Source organism: Hipposideros armiger, unplaced genomic scaffold, assembly GCF_001890085.2.
Source record: "Hipposideros armiger isolate ML-2016 unplaced genomic scaffold, ASM189008v1 scaffold_56, whole genome shotgun sequence".
NCBI classification, from domain to species: Eukaryota; Metazoa; Chordata; class Mammalia; order Chiroptera; family Hipposideridae; genus Hipposideros; species Hipposideros armiger.
In genome coordinates, this window is record NW_017731406.1 from 464322 (window position 1) to 476764 (window position 12443).

At 36.6% G+C, this 12443-nt stretch overlaps 1 pseudogene; it reads right to left on the reverse strand.

The window, feature by feature from the left end:
• Positions 1 to 10389: 10389 nt before the first annotated feature.
• Positions 10390 to 10627, reverse strand: LOC109381947 (SNRPN upstream reading frame protein pseudogene; annotated as a pseudogene).
• Positions 10628 to 12443: the final 1816 nt, after the last annotated feature.

Sequence of the window (12443 nt, forward strand, 5' to 3'; positions counted from 1 at the left end):
TGACTACCTGCTTTCATCTTTGGTGTTTCTAGCTTGTGATTTGTATGTGTTCACTGAAGTTGATGTAATCAATTAGTGTGAATGTTTCTTAACAATACTGCCACCCACCCTCTGCCTTCCTAAATCTTAAAAAAAATTCCATTTTTAAATATAAGTTCTTCTTAACATTTGGTGTCAGCCAAACTCCATAGCACAAAAGCGTGACACATGTCATCACAGATTAAACTTAGCATATTGGGAAATTTTTCAGAGCTGCCAATTTTTCTCAGAAGCTTGGAGAGCCCAGTTCTGTTAATAGCATTGAGTACTTCAGTGAGGCCCATGACAACCACATAAATATCTCTATGCCTAGATTTTTGCTATATTGGGCATCTCACCCAGGCCAGGGCAGTGAAAGCAGTCTGCTCCAGACACAAAAAATACAGGGACAATAATAAAACAGACTAACAGTCATTCTGCTTTTTATTATCACCATGCACCTGCATTTTAAACAATGTCAGGGATAAAATTCTCCTCTGGGAAAATAATCTTTGATTAGTCTGAGTCAGAGTTTCTCGGCCTCAACACTATTGACATTTTGAGCTGGATAATTCTTGCCTGAGGGTGGGGGCTGTCCTGTACATTGTAGGATGTTTAGCAGCATCCCAGCCACTACCCACTCCATGTCGGTAACATCTTCCTTCCTAGTTATGACAACAAAAATGTCTCTTGATATTGCCAAATGTCCCCTGAAAGGCAAAATCACTTCTATTTGAGAATTACTGGTCTAAGTTCAAAACAATTGCAATGATTACTGTTAAGATTCAATAATATATATTTTATTACTTTTAATAATAATACTTCTATCACTTACCTCATAGAAAATATTACATTTGACATAGAAATGAACTCGAAGAACTTTCAGTTATACACTTGGCCTTTGACGCACATGAAGGGTGACACACACTCTACATGCATTCACTTCAAGAGGAAGTTCATAACAGTTTAAAATCATTTGAGCTTGCCTTTGGTAGATTTCAGATCTCCAAACGTTTTGCTTCCATACAGCCCTGAATTTAAATAGTAGCTTCAAAATAAACAATGACAGCACAATGATTTTAACATAAAAGAAACTGGACCTGACCTGCTTCAATACTGTCAGTCTATGTGACTACTTGAATTTTTATTAAAAAAGCGAAGCCAATGGAAAGTTGTAATGTATTGTTCCTTAGGTATTTGGATTTGTTGTTTTGGCATACTTGGTTTGGTATTTTGGTGTGGTAAGTGAAAATTTTAGTTAATAAATAAAATATTTTTCTGAAGTTGAATAATATATTTAAAATTAAATTTTATCCTTGTAATTTAACTTATTAAATTGTTTTTAATTATTAAACCATAACATCATTATTTTATTATTTATTATTGCAACACACCAATATATAGGTATAAACTTTTCCCTTAAAAATATATTAGTATAAATAAAAGTATTAATCTTTAGTTTTTTCTTTATAAACCTATATCAGATAAGCTTCCAGTTATAAGATAAATACTAAGGATGTAATGTATAACATGATGATGGCTATAGTTAACACTGCTGTATGGTATAGTTAAAAGTTGTTATGAGAGTAGATCCTAAGGGTTGTCATCACAAGGAAAAAAACCTTTTTCTTTTTTCTTTGTTTTTTTGGATCTACATGAGATTATATTAACTAAACTTATTGTGGTAATCATTTCACAATACATGTAATTCTACCATCATGTGGTATATCTTAAATTTATACAGTCTGTATGTTAATTATATCCCTATAAAACTAGGAGAAAGTATTAATGTGTTACTTTTTTTATTTTTGCATTGTAATATTTCATTTTTTAATATTTTACTGGCATGATTGCCCATAAAAATTTTTTAAATCTAAATAATAATACAAGAAAATTCTCTCTGTCGGCTATTAATTTCACTTCATTATAATTACTACAAATGATTTTGTCCTATGGAGGAGGGAGATGTTAAAACTTATTATTATTTTTTTTTAAGATTTTTTATTTATTTATTTTTTTTATTGGGGAATTGGGGGGATGGGAACAGTGCTGGGGAATTGGGGGAAGGGGAACAGACAAGTTGCTGTTGTTTTGTTCTTCAATCTAGTTGTGGAGGACGTTGCTTCGCAGGCCCAAGTTGGCACCATTATTGCGCTCTTCCCCTGGCGAGGCAGATCAGTCACCAGCTGCTGGCCGCTCACGCTGGCTGCTGGCTACATACGGTAGCCCATGGCAACCCACTGCCACAGGGGCTGCAGCCTACACCGTCGCCGGCGACTCTTGGCAGCCCAGCTCCAGGTTGAGCTGTTGTTCAGCATCTTAGCTGTAGAGGGCAGCGTCACTGGCCCTCACATGTGGGATCCGAACCGGGGCCCTCTGGTGTCCCAAGCGAGTTCTCAACCATCGCGCCACTCGGCCGGCCCAAAACTTATTATTTTTAAGTGTCAAATATGCCCAGTTTGCCACTCTTTGGAAGAAAACAAATTTTTCTGCTGGAAGGTCTAAAGCAGTGGTTCTCAACCAGGGGCAATTTTATCCCCCTCCCCAGGGGAGATTTTACAATGTCTAGAGACATTTTGGGTTGTCACAACGAGGGAGAGAGGTGTTACTAGCCTCTAGCAGATAGAGGCCAGGGTACTAAACATCCTACAATGTATAGGACAGCTTCCTACAACAAAGAATTATCTGGCCCAATGTCAATAATGCTGAAGTTGAGAAACCCTGGCTAAAGCAATGATTCCCAGAAGTACACAATCACTCAGAGCCCAACAAATATTATTAAGAATGTACAAGCCCAACTACATTGAATCAGGCCCTTAAAAGACACTTAACCATCATGAATTTTGGCCCACCCTGCTAGTCTTGTGCCATTGCCTATATTCTCATTGAACTGACAGTACGTTTCACTCTTATAACAGGTTTATGTTTTCAGGTACGGTTGAGAAAGGAAGAAAATGTCATCATTATCATCTCCATTTCTCAAACCTTCTCCAAGTGTAACAGATAAAGAATTAAATCTGGAAAAGTGAAGGACACTCCAAATCCAAAAGATCTTGCCTGTATTTACATTAGAAAACCTAAAACCACAGGCAATGCCTGTGAAAGTCTGAATCCAGAGTAAAGGAAACTTGGAACTTTTAACAACTTAAACTAAAAATTGTAATTAGGATTGCAAAAATATCCTTATTACATGATTTATATAATCCTCTGGTCTTCTATACAGATGAAAAGTAAAGTTCAAATTATCTGCTCATTGAGTCCATAGATAATTCAGTGATCTAAACAAATGCATTCCATCTGCCTAAAAAAAGAAGTAAATTAAATTAAAAAGAGAAGGAAGATAAAGGCAAGAAACAAAAGCTGTATTTTCTCCTTGGAAGGAGATGCTATTTTTGAATAGAAACTAACTAGATATGAAATTCCTGAATCTAGAACTTGGCACCCTGTTGTATGAATAAACTCTCTTTGGAGCCAGTAGTGAAAGCTATTTCATTTTTATTTTAATTACAGTGAATTGCTCATTAAATGAAAAAAGTCTCCAATAGGTATCAGTTGTGCATACCAGTTCTCTTTCTGTCAGGGATCAGTTTATAGCCAATCTGATTTTATACTGTCCAAGCCAATTCTATTAGCATATTATCAGAGCAGGTTATTCAGTCAGCTGTGCTTCTTCAGTAAATAAAATGACATCATTTCTCCTGTTGTGGATGTTCTATTGCTTTCCATTTGGGGGCAGATAAAAGCATGGGTGTGGGTAGATCATAAAGCTGCATTTTCATCTTGTGACCATATTAATGTCATGAGCTCAGATTCTTGATGTTATACAGGGTTTTCTAAGAAAGACCATCTGGAATAAGTTAAATATAAAAACATAAAATAGAGTTACCAAAAATGCATGAGAATTTGAAAAGATTTGTATGCATAAATAAAAATAAACCTGTGACTGCCAAGTATTTCATTACTTCTCATGAGGAAAGGTTATGTTTATAATAATGACTTTCCTTAATATGCAACAGTTTAACTTTTTAATACAAATTTCTATTTTGAAGTAAATCAGCCCCAAATAATTTGTTGCTAAAAATTTGATTAACCCTTTTCTGCTCTTAGGATCTTTTTTACAGCAAGAGGGGCAGATGCAAACTGCTGAAAAATTATGAATGTTGCTTGGGTTGAAATGTGACTCCCTTCCAGCTCACTCTAGGAACAAAAGAGATTTAAATATAAGTTATAGCTAGATGTGATCTCTTCCTCATACATCATTTTGGGTGTCGAACATATACCACTAATTCTACATACAATGAAGGCAGTTTTGATTTTGCTTCAACTTACTGTATGACAGCATCTGTCTAAATTTATAAACCATTAGAAATGCCATAATTAACTGCTGGATGAGCTTGACTTTCAATTCCAGAATGGTTTAGAACCACGTGACACTGAGAAGAAATATAGCAAACACAATAATAGCTGGAAAGCTAAATATCATATTTCATGCTTTTCTCTGTATTATGATTTTCCCTCAAAGTTGGCATCTTGGCATTTATAGTTTCTTGGCACACTTTCTTTTTTTAAATTTTATTATTATTATTATTATTATTATTATTATTATTATTATTATCAGTTTCAGGTGTACAAAACAATGCAATAGTTATCCTTTTCACCCTCACAAAGTGACAACCTCCCTCCCCCCATCCATTGCCCCACCCACCTCTGATATCATACATATCTATTACAATTCCATTGACTCCATTCCCACACTATACTCCACATCTCATTACTATATAGGTACTAAATTATAGTTGACATATAATATTATTCAATGGCACCTTCAGATGTACAGTGCAGTGGTCAGGCCTCTACACCGTCTATGAAGTGGTCTCCCTAACAAGACATGAGTCCATCTGGCCCCCTAAAAAGTATTTACAACATTATTGATTATATTCTCCAGGCTGTCTTTCATATCCCTGTGGCAACATTGTAGTTACCAATTTATGTTGTCTCGTCCCTTCCCCTTCTCCCTCATCCCTACCCCTTCCCAATTAGCAACCATCAATTTTTCCTCTGTCTCTGAGACTATTTCTGTTTACATTTCTCATTTATTCAGCTCTTTAGATTCCACATATAAGTGAGATCATATGGTATTTGTCTTTCTCTGACTGACTGACTTATTTCACTTAGCATAATGTTCTCTAGTTCCATCCATATTGTTGCAAATGGTACTATTTCCTTCTTCTTTATACCTGAGTAATACTCCATTGTGTAAATGTACCACAGTTTCTTAATCTAGTTGCCTATTGATGGGCATTTTGATTGTTTCCAAGTCTTGGCTATTGTAAATAGCGCTGCAATGAACATAGGGGTGCATATATTTTTTCGAATTAGTGTCTTGGGTTTTTCTGGATAAATACCTAAGAGTGAAATTGCTGGGTCATAAGGCAGTTCCATTTCCAGTTTTTTGAGATACCTCCATACTGATTTCCATAGTGGCTGCACCAATCTGCAATCCCAGCAACAATGCACCCTTTTCTCCACGTCCTCGCCAGCACTTGTTGTTTGTTGATTTATTGATGATAGCCATTCTGGCTGGGGTAAGGTGGTATCTCATTGTGGTTTTTATTTGCATTTCCCTAATGATTAGTGAGGTTGTACGTTTTTTCATAAATCTTGGCACACTTTGATATAAATAAACTTTTCCTTTTGATAGCTCCATGCAGCATTTGCAAGAGTGGATATTTTCAACGTCCTTTCCAATCACCTAGGATGATAATATGGTGAATTGGCATGGTCTTTGTATAATTTAAAACAATTTTGTATGAGTCAGAATAAACTTGGCTATGCCACTAGTTTATTTGCCATTTGTATAAAGCATACTATGGTTCAGAAAGATCTATTCCATCCTGTAACTAAGCCATATGAAACGTGTGACTTCCAAAGGAACTGCAGCAGTAGTAAAGAGGAATGGAGGAAACATAAAGTTTTTATTGACAGTACAAAAAAGTCACACATCACATCAGCTCCCATCAATTAGCCAAAACTAGTCACATGGCTCCAATCTAAGTGCAAGGGAAAGTGGGAAATCACAGAAAGCACATGGATGTTTGTTGAGTACCATTTCTGTCAGTCATTTATCTCATATACTCTACTCTCCTAGTCATTTTGTCATTCTACTTACGTATCTGGGATGCAAATCTCTGCTACTGAAATTTAACTCTATTTTGCCTAGGTCCAACAGCATGAATAAACTTCCATGCCCTCATTCATTGATATAAAAAACCAGGATATAATAAGTGAAGTTTATTTTGCAGCAAGCCAAGTATGGTCAGTTGAGACACTTGATCTGGTGTAGTTCTACTACACGCTATATATGAATAGCTTAGAACATGCCTCAAAAATGCTTTGGTTCAAATCTAGGAAACCAACACATCTTGCCTGCTGATATGAGACAACCATTTTGAAATTGGCCAAGGGTATTAATCCTTAGGCTGTCATGAATTCCTAAGGGTGCCTTCAAGAACATTGATTTGGCTGTCAAGTTGGGGTAAAATGTCAACATCTCATACTACCCAATTAAGGGTTTAGAGACATGCTTCTTCTTATAGAAAAACAAAAGTTCCGTCTGTTCTTATGTCTCACATAACTCAACGTATGCAGTGTACATCATATTATAGAGATACAAATAACTGTAGAACATGATATGGCTGGGACACTGATTCTAACCAAGTAAAACACATGCCACTGACATGGCAGAAGCTGCCCTCATTAGTAATGATGTACAAGGACAGTAGTAGCACATTTTTTCCCTTGCAACTTGGATTGTCAGAAAGTAGTAGCTCTCAAATTTTGTACATGTGACAAAAAATATTCTACTTGAAACCCTCGAATCTCCTCTTATTCTTTGAATTATAATGAAATCTAAGCATGGACAACAGTCCTGTAGAATAACTGCCAAACAGGAAATGGTGTGGTCCTCCATTGAGAAAACATCTTACTTAGCCCATTTTGCATGGTTCAGCAGCACTTAGTAGGACTGAGAGTAGTAGGAGAGTCACCCTACACTGTTCTCAGTTGAGACAAACCAAGAGATCCTTTAGATGTTCACAGTAAGCAATGGTCATCATATGGATGTGGCTGTGTTTAAACCTTTCAGGGTTTTTTACAATTCCAAGGCTGATATGAATTTGAGTTTGAAAATACACAAAACTGACTAGATTTAGTGGACAGAAAATTCAATATGAATGAAGTTAAATGCTAGCTATCCCCGAAATTCTGTTCTCCCCTTCTTACTACATGCATAGCCTCTCAGCTAGAGACAGCACTTTAAAGCTGCCCTAACAGACACACATGGACATATTGTGTTCTTGCCTATGGAATAAGAACATAAAGGATGTGTGCTATTTCTGCCTCACTTGTTTAAAAGGAGATTGCTTGTGGGGGACTCCTTTTCTCCTCTGTGTTCTCCACGAGATGGAACACAGATGTGCAAGCAACCCAGTTTTTTGGGGTTTTCTAACTTTATTGGGGAACAGTATGTTTTCTTAGGACTCGTCAGCTCCAGTCACTGTCTTCAATCTAATTGCAGAGTGTGCAGCTCACTAGCCCATGTGAGAATCAAACCGGCAACCTTGTTGTTCAGAGCATGTACTCTAACCAACGGAGCCACCCGGCTGCCCCCAAGCAACCCAGTTTTGACCATGCAGTCTGAGAAATGCCACAGAAGATGGCAGAGCAACAAGATGGAAGGAACCTGTGTCTCTTAAGGACCTTGTCAAGCAGAAAAACCCCACCATCGTAGGCTAGCCAGACTTTACTTAAGACATTAAACTTCTATCTTATTTAGGCCACTGTGTTCTGAAGGTTCTTTCTTGAAACAGCTTAATCTTAACCTTTACTGTAGCATTTGTCTCTGATGCCCCATGTCACGTCCTCTTGGCCCACCTGTGATATCAGCTGCAGCCTGCAGTTGACGGTTCTATATGAGTACAGATCTAGCTCATGTTGACTGTACCCCCTGAAATTCATGCTGTGCACCTTTCTACTCTTTGCATCAGGCCCTTCACCAATGCCTCAGCAGTGCTCTCATCCCACATGCGACCCTCAAATAATGGGAGACAAGAGGCAGTGGGTAAACACCTTCCATAGGGATCACCTCAGTTATAGAAAGTGTGCTTTTTAAAATATATTAAAAGACATTCAGAGGAGTTTTTAAATCCCATTATCTGTGCAATGACTTAGATTCTAGACAAAATTGGCATCCTTTTAAAAGCTTGAATTTTTTTTCTTCAGTTCCTAGAACATAAGCCTGTTGTATGAAACCACAGACTGAAAGCCAAAACAAAAGACAAGAAGGAGGATACATAGTTTCATATGATAAAGCCAAGAGAAGAGAGAGATGAAATTGCTCTCATCTCTTTGCAGCTGTGTTTAAACTTGCCATTGTAGAAGGTAATAATGCAGACTTCAATCTAAATTCTTAATAAATGCCTGTTTAATAAAACTTCAATTGTCTGCAATGTGTTGGTTCAATTCTATTCTTTTATTTATAAACATTCACATTTTTTTTGCTTCTCTTTCTTTTAGCAACCAATTTTACACATTCATTATTTCTATTAAAAATGTTTGATTAAAATGTTATCTTAGTTTTATATTTCCTTTCCTCCCCTCCCAAACTCAGACACCAGCTCCTTTGAAGTTTCTTGAGTGATCACATATTGCCTGAGCTATTTCTATCATGAGCTTAAAAGCACCATACATAAGTCATTCCCTATTTTCTTCTCACTCCCTTTCAATTCAAAGTATATGCTCTCTTGGCAATACAGAATAACACATTTCAACAGAGCACACTTTATGAAATGTCTGTAAGGCCATTTTTATTTTATAGAGAATCAAATGTTCATGTCCTAAATATTGGCCAATTCTAGGTACTTCAGAATGGAGCTTATATAAAGCATGGTCCAAATATTGTAATCATAGTATGTCATGGAGTTGATGGTATTATTATCTTCAAATAAATATTCCATCTAGCCTGTTCCTCAGATCATTTTCAATTACAAACTGTGAAGTAAAACTGAAATTGTTAAGTTCAATCAACAAGTGTTGATTAGGCATATCTCAGCTCTTTAAACCTACTGTAGACTGATAACATGTATTTTCTTCTTTGATTTCTCTTCCTGTTATTACCTTGCCCTGTATTTTTGTGATTTATAATCTCTGAGCTATTGATCTTCTGAATACGGCTACTAAAATAACCATAATGTTCAACTAAATTGGAAGAAAAAATAAACTTTTTTTCAAATTGATTTTCCAAAATAAGTGGCCAAGGAAAAAATCTGAAACTTAAGCAAAAGCCTATGTATTTCTAAACAACTTATTTTTTGCAAGTACAGAATAGCTACTTAATCATTATGAAACTAAGAAGTATAAAAATTAGTCACAGCACAATAGGTACAATTGATCCTCATTATTTGCAGATTCTGTATTTGGGAATTTATCTTCCTGCTAAAATTGACTTGTAAATCATAATTCAAAATCAACACTTGCTGTAAATTTTCTATCATTTGTGGACATGCCCAGTGGTAAAAAATTTGAGTCACCGATGTGAAAGTTCCCAGCTGAAGTCAAAGAAGGCAACACTTGGTTTTCTTGTTTCAGCTCTCATCCTTTCTGTGGTCTATTTGGTACTAGATTTTTCTCATGTTTTTGTGCTTTATGGTGGTGATGTTGCTGTTTTAAATGGCCCCCAAGAAGAGTGCTGAAGTGCTGTCAAAAAAGCTGTGATGGAACTTACAAAGGAAAAGCATGTATTAGATAAGCATCATTCAGGCATGAGGTATAGTGCTGTTGGCTATGAATCCAATGTTAATAAATTGACAATATATATTAAATAAGGTATATTTAAATAGGAGTACACATGAAACAAGGTTATATATGGATTGGTTGACAAAAATGTGACCAGGGGCTCACAGGAACCTAGCCATGAATTTTCCCTAAGAGCAACAGTTCATTAAACATAACTATGTTTATAAGACAGAACTAGCTCCAATAACAAGAATAAATTGTACGTTAAACCCTGGTTTAGTTAAAACTGCCAAAAAATCAGCTACACCAACAAATTAACAAAGTATCTTCTAGCCAAGACCTCTAGGTCATAGGCCCTTGGACTTTTCCATAAAGGAGTGCTGAAATTAGGCTGATTTATTTTGATAAAGATAATTCCGTTTTCAGACAAGATGTCTGTGATCAGCAAACATACCTTGAGGAATGCTTTTCAAAATGTTTGAAGATTCTTAGTTACTTGTTTTCATGGAAAATAGCTTTATTACATTATCAGCTCATTCAAATACATCGATACATTGTCAGCTGGTTTTTCCCTTGGAATCAGCTACCTTGATGTTCCAATACTGCTTTAACACCTCTTGGTGTCTCAGCTAAGAATGTCTGTCTCAGCTCCACCTGGAAATCTACCACAGGTGCTTGCTGCTGCTGAGATTGCCTGGGGTCCAGCTGACATTCTCGGTTATTCAGTGAGGTTATCCTGTTTGACTTGGACTTCCACCTCTGGTATGTGGTGGTCTGTAGTCTGTCTCAGGTGTAAGCAGTCCCTGGCCCACTCCATCAAGCTGCTGGCCACTCCTCATACCAGAGTGTCAGACATCTCCAGTGGCCACCCAGCTCTCCTTAGTTACCTTAGAAAGAGTAACATGAAGACAGTGAACATGTGTGATTACTTTACCAAAGGAATGATTGCAAAGATATATAACCCCATAGAGTGAAACAATTTTTAAAAAGTCAAGCATCAAAAGGACTTTTCTCTGTCTAGTTTCCTGAATGCATATAAGATTCTGCATGAACCAAATAATGCCAAATGAAAACATAGCTAGATGTGATTTTGTTGCAGTGCTGAGGTGTTTGGTTGTCATTGGTTATCCTTTGAAGCCAATTTTGTTTCTTGGGGTAGGAAATGTCTTAGGTATAATTCGATGCTAAATAATAAAATGAATACTCTTTTGCTTTGAAATAATTTATTCTGAGTGGCATCTCAATTCTTACAGCACCAGATTTGCAATATATTGAAGTCTATGATACATTTGACAAGTGACTGGGTTACAAGCCGAGTAGCATTGCATTGTTTGCAGTTGAAGTGCGGTGATGTACCCTGAAAAAGAAGGGCTGTGAAAAGAACATGACTGCTTCAATTGCTCTACAGGCAAAACACAATAAGTTTTTATTAATGTGAGATTTATTGACAGATTATGAACCAAGGAGCCAGGAGCATGGTCAGCTGGCCACTGCCTAATGTTTAAATTGCAGCACCCTAATGATTTTCACTTTCCTCCAGCACATTTCCTGTATTCCCATTTTAAGTCACAGCAGTAATAGATTTCCTACCAGTAAACTTCACCTACTCTTTAGCCATCAGAAGAACTGCTTATTTGGCACTAATTCTAGGTATTTTTCCTAAATTTTTCTTGGCTTTATTTCTTGCCATTATGCCTTTTAAATAATAAATGTAATTAGTGGTTCTGTAAGGCTTAATATTTAAAGCACTTTCACAGTTGTTAAACAGTCACGCCTTACCACATCCATGAAAGTTAGGCCAGCTCTGGTCTATCATCTACCCCAGGTGCCTTCCTGTCAAAAATAAAAACTTTATAAACTCCTCTTAATGAAAGACCATATTTCGTATATCATCAACAGACCAGGATGTATCCTAAAGAATTAACCCATGTTTAACAATAACTGAGATGTGCTAAGGTGCTGCTGAACATATGCTACTTCAAACAAGGGATTGGGCCTCATTTTATTAAGCTTGTATATAAAACATAACACATTTCCATGCACACCTAGGCAATCAAAAGAAAATTGATGAGTAAGGTAAGTAAAATATCCTCCCTTCTGGATTCAAAGTGATCATCTAATTGAGGCAAATTACCTTATCCAGGATTTGCTTATAATAGAAAATGTAGCTCCTGAAAGGCTTAATGAAACTGAATCGGTACCCTTTTGAACTAAATTACTTCTTCAGAGAGCAAAATGGTCTTCCTGGAAGAGGTAATTTACCTTAAGCATATGAGCACTTCGCCCCAAAGAAAGAGTACAGATATGCTTTGAGAACTCCATTCTTTAGTTCCTCACCCCCTATACAAAGAATTGGCCATTGCAAACTATTTTATCTACTACTGTTTATGTATTTCGAAATCTAGCCAGTGTTCTCTTCCTTAAAACAGCCATATTGGAATGTTAACTCTCTGAGGACCTGCTCTCAGTAGGAAATTTAGATTGTGGTATTTAAAATAGAATGCTTGAAAAGCTTTGACATTTCATGAGGAGAAGTTCTTCATTGCTGTGACTCTAGCACAAATGAGGTGAAATGGCTGATAACCCTTTATAGATAAGGCCTATTTGGGGGGATGGTCCACTCCTGCAACTTG